This window comes from Macaca fascicularis, chromosome 6 (assembly GCF_037993035.2).
Source record: "Macaca fascicularis isolate 582-1 chromosome 6, T2T-MFA8v1.1".
NCBI lineage: Eukaryota > Metazoa > Chordata > Mammalia > Primates > Cercopithecidae > Macaca > Macaca fascicularis.
The window spans coordinates 126,354,474-126,359,077 of NC_088380.1; the positions used below are offsets into that span (position 1 = coordinate 126,354,474).

The 4,604-nt window shown below is 44.1% G+C and overlaps 1 pseudogene; it reads left to right on the forward strand.

The window, feature by feature from the left end:
- Positions 1-575: 575 nt before the first annotated feature.
- Positions 576-3,918, forward strand: LOC102125128 (large ribosomal subunit protein uL10m pseudogene; annotated as a pseudogene).
- The last annotated feature ends 686 nt before the right edge of the window (positions 3,919-4,604 follow it).

Here is a 4,604-nt window from a genome sequence, read left to right on the forward strand (position 1 = left end):
AATTTGATAGGTTCTGGGATGGGTATTGGACTTTGGTGGTGATAAGTGAAGAGATTGTTATTTGAATGTGAAGAGAGCTGTATGTGCTTTTCCATCTCTGAGCAGGGAGTGTAAAATCTATTTAGAGATGTAGCCATCAGCCAAAAGTGAGAAGTCTCTTAAAACAAGCAAAAAAGGCACTGCTAATAATTTGGATTCCTGCACCAAGTGCTCTATAAAAGTCGTGCTAAAAATGCCACTCTTAGCAAATTGTATTTCACTATAATTTAGAGCATGTTACAACTTCTTCAAGTGATAAAGCTAGAGAACAAAGTGTTTGAGAATGTTTAATATGGGGATTTACATTTGAGTTAACTAAGCTAAAAAAAAATCCCCATAGAATTGAAATTATTGATAACTTATGTGATTACCACGGAGGCTTATTGGGATTCAGCATGAGAATACTACTTCCTAAGATGCAAAGAAATGTACATTATTGACATTAGATAAATCCATATAGAAGATATGTGGATCCTACTGGCCCTTAAATATTTACTTTTTAAAAAGTTACTGTTCTGTCCATTCTTGAGGTGGAGATGGCTGCGGCTATGGTGGTGATGCTGCGAGGGGGTCTCCTGCCCCAGGCGGGCCAGCTGCCTGCCCTCCAGACTGTCTGCTATGGCTCCAAGGCTGTTACCTGTCACCATCGTGTGATGCATTTTCGGCAGCAGAAGCTGATTGCTGTGACTGAATATATCCCCCAGACACCAGCCGTCAACCCAACATGTCTGCCATCTCCTCCCGGCCCCCAACAGGAGGCATCACTGGTAGCCCTAGAACTTACCACAGAGGGAGAAAGGTTGCCAGGAGAAGTGACAGCTGATGTACCCTTGGTTATTGCTTTCCAATTTCAGGAGACGGGCCTCATCAGGCTTCTCCACCGGGAGGTAGCAGCAGTTTCCCAGGACAACCAAATGATAACTGTTTGCCAGAAGGTGGCTCCGAGCGCAGAGGACAAGCTTCTTATGCGACACCAGCTGCGGAAACGCAAGATCCTGATGAAGGTCTTCCCCAACCAGGTACCGAAGCCCTTCCTGGAGGATTCCAAGTGCCAAAATCTGCTGCCCCTTTCTGTGGGGCACAACGTGCTGCTGGTCAGTGAAGAACCCAGGGTCAAGGAGATGGTCCGGATCTTAAGGACTGTGTCATTCCTGCCGCTGCTAGGTCGCTGCATCAGTGACACCATCCTCAGCAGGCAGGGCGTTATCAACTACTCCAATCTCCCCAGCCTGCCCCTGGCACGGGGGGAGCTTGTAGTAGGCCTCATCCGCCTCACCGCCCAGACCCACTCCCTGCTCCAGCACCAGCCCCTGCAGCTGACCACCCTGTTGAACCAGTACATCAGACAGCAACACGAGAAGGATTCTGTTTTGTCAGTCAATGGGAAGCCAGATCATCCTGACCCTGTTCCGGACTCTTACCCAGCCTGTTTAGCCAGCCCTGCCCATAAATACACTGTCCGATTGGCTGTGCTGTCCACCATGGGAGATGTGGAAGAACTTGGGGTGGGGGAGTGCGTTTGTCACTGGGCTTTACTAACACTGGACAATATCACTCCCACACTGGGGGAGTCATATTATCAGGTATAGGGTCACTTGGAGATGCAGAGGATTCCATTTCAAATGGAGGCTGTCAGTCACTGGTTTTGTCCTTAGTTTTCCTAACTCGGGACCCAATAGGAGCAAAGGTCCAAGGCAGAGAGGCTGAAAAGATAAAGGCTATTACCCCCTGCCTCCTTGGTCACTGCCCCTTGCTGCAAGGGCTTCTGAGCCCACTCCCTTGGGGCACAAACTGCCACTGCCACAGTAGCTCAACCAAGCAGTCGTGCTGAGGATAGTACCTGGTGAGAGCCTGCTGTGTGCCAGGCTTTGTGCTGAGCGCTGTACCTGCGTTAGTTCCTTTATTCCTGACCAGGTTGTACCCATTTCACAGAGAAGAAGCAGAGAAGTAGCTTGCACAAGGTCATGCAGTTAGTAAGTGGCAGAACAGGGACTTAAACCAGGCCCTCTCTGCTCTGAAGACCGCATCCTGAATGTCTACACTAGAGCTTCCTCATCAGGTTACCCAGAAGTGGGTCCCATCCACCATCCAGGTGTGCTCAGATGTTAGTTCTCCACCCTCGGGGTGTGCCATGCTATGGAAAGTTTGGGAGCACTGCTTTATGATAAAACAAAATGCATTCTACTTTCTCTATTTTGTGGTTTACATGGTTGTCCTTCCTGTATATTTATTCTCAGGGACTTCTCTGTCTTCTGACTTTCCTCACTCTCACTTCCCATCCTAGGAAAATCCTCTTCCCCTGTACCTGTTCCCACAAATGGCATCCCTCGCATGCTTGCCCTGTGAAAGGCAGCTGACAGCTGTGCCCACTAGCTAACATTTCTCTGGTGGTTCTGAACCAAAGGGCTGGGGGGAAACTAGGATTCTCAGTTAATGGGGGATTCTGAGGGCTCTAGAGTAGGAGGCCTCATACAAGTCTCCTGAACCAGAAATTCCTAACAAAGGAGATTGGATGCTTAACTCAGAAAACAAACAAACAAACAAACAAAAAACCAAACAACAACAACAACAACAACAACAGCAAAGTTACTTGTTTGACACTTGAAACAAGTTATGTCTAAAAGAGCAAATAAGGTATAAACTCTTAATTGGGGGTTATATTTCAGTGTAAGATGTGTATATTAAAGTTTCTTGTTGTGTAGACTAACTTTTTATTAATTGACCACTGTCCACAAATCATAGCAAACAGCTGCTTGCCACAGAAATGGAACTACTGCAAATTCTGGAAATGTCGCCACCTTGAGAAGATTGTTCATTGGAGGATATTAAATTGCAGGTTTACTTACAACACCTGGGAATGTTTCATCATTAGAAAATACCTAACTTAAAGTAAATTAAATTAATTCATACTCTGTTTAGTTCCAAAGAGTGTAAAGTCAGCATTGATGTAACTTTTCTGTAACTTCAAGGTTGCCTAAGGAGACAAGTGCATCCATCGTGGCGCCATCTCTGTGCCATCTGCTGACGTTTACGAGTAATCACCAGAATCATTCACATTTCTGTAAGCAATATTCTTCTACACTGGGAAAGAAGTCCAGGCTGCACTTAGCCAACTTCTTGGCAGTTGTGAAAAACGTAGTAATCAGAGTAGTTGTCAGGCACCTTGATTGAACGTCTCCTTGTGACTATTTTGCATACGCACATTATGCTCAGTGATTATCATTTGGGAGGAAAGGTTAAGGCGAATAAGTTAGCATTTAGACTATTGATTAAAAAGAAAGAGAAGATTATTGCGGGAAGTCAGGGACCCCGAATGGAGGGACTGGCTGAAGCCATGGCAGAAGAACATAAATTGTGAAGATTTCATGGCTTCTGTCAGGGTGGATTTCCCTGATAGAAGATCTTGCCAATGAGTCAAAGAAAGAGTTTATCTAATTAACTTGCTGTTTTGCCCTGTACCTCAGACTGTAGTCAGCACACACACTGCCACAAAGACAGAACAGCATGGAGGAGGTCTTTTTTTTGGTCCCTTTTGATCACTGAAGAGCCTCTGTTTACATATTGAGAGATCTGATAAACTCTGATTTGTATGTGCAGGTAGGTTGAGGCGTTTTGTCATAAATACCACAAAAACATTTATTCTAGTGAGATTCTGAAGGGAATATCATGAAAATAAACTATGTCTGCTGTTTCTCATGCTGATCTGTCAATGGTCTTGAAATTGAGAAAAATGAGATTTGAAAGGAAGCAATGGGAGAAGTTGGAGAAGGCAGTTGGGGATGAGTGACAAGGAAAAGATAATATATCAACAAGTCAGAGTGATGGAAGGGCCCTAACAAAAATTTAATGGAAGAGAGTCCAAGAAAACGAGAAATTGGAGAAACAAAGATAAATGGACAGAAAAGAAATATTTGATGCCATTAAAAAAATCAGGATTCAAACTTTGTTTTTTCTTTTGTTGATTATTGTGAGCACTTTCTATGCACCAGACACTGTACTAAATGCTTGGTCTTTTAATTTATTATTATATTTTCTTGTTACAACCATATGAGGAAGCAGTGAAGCAAATAGTGTTTGTTTATGTATTGTATTATTTGTTTAGAGACAGGGTCTTGCTTTGTTGCCCAAGCTGGAATGCAGTGGTGTGTTTATAGCTCTTTGCAGCCTCGACCTCCTGGGCTCAAGTGATCCTCCCACCTAAGCCTCCTGAGTAGTTGGATCTACTAGTGTGTGCCACCATGCCTGGCTGACTTTTAAACTTATTTATCTTTGTATGTTGCCTCGGCTGGTTTGGAACTCCTGAGTTCAAGCAATCCTCCTACCTCAGCCTCCCAAAGTGCTGAGATTACAGGCATGAGTCACTATGTCTGACGACTAATAATGTTAAATATGTGAACCCTAGAGCTTGAATATCTGGGTTGGAATCCCTGAGGTGCCACTTACTGGCTTTGTGATCTTGGGCGTAGTAAACTTTCCGTATCCCAGTTTCTTCATCTGTAAAATGGTGATAATAATAATAATGGCATATACTTAATAAGGATATGGTGAGGATTAATAGGCTGATG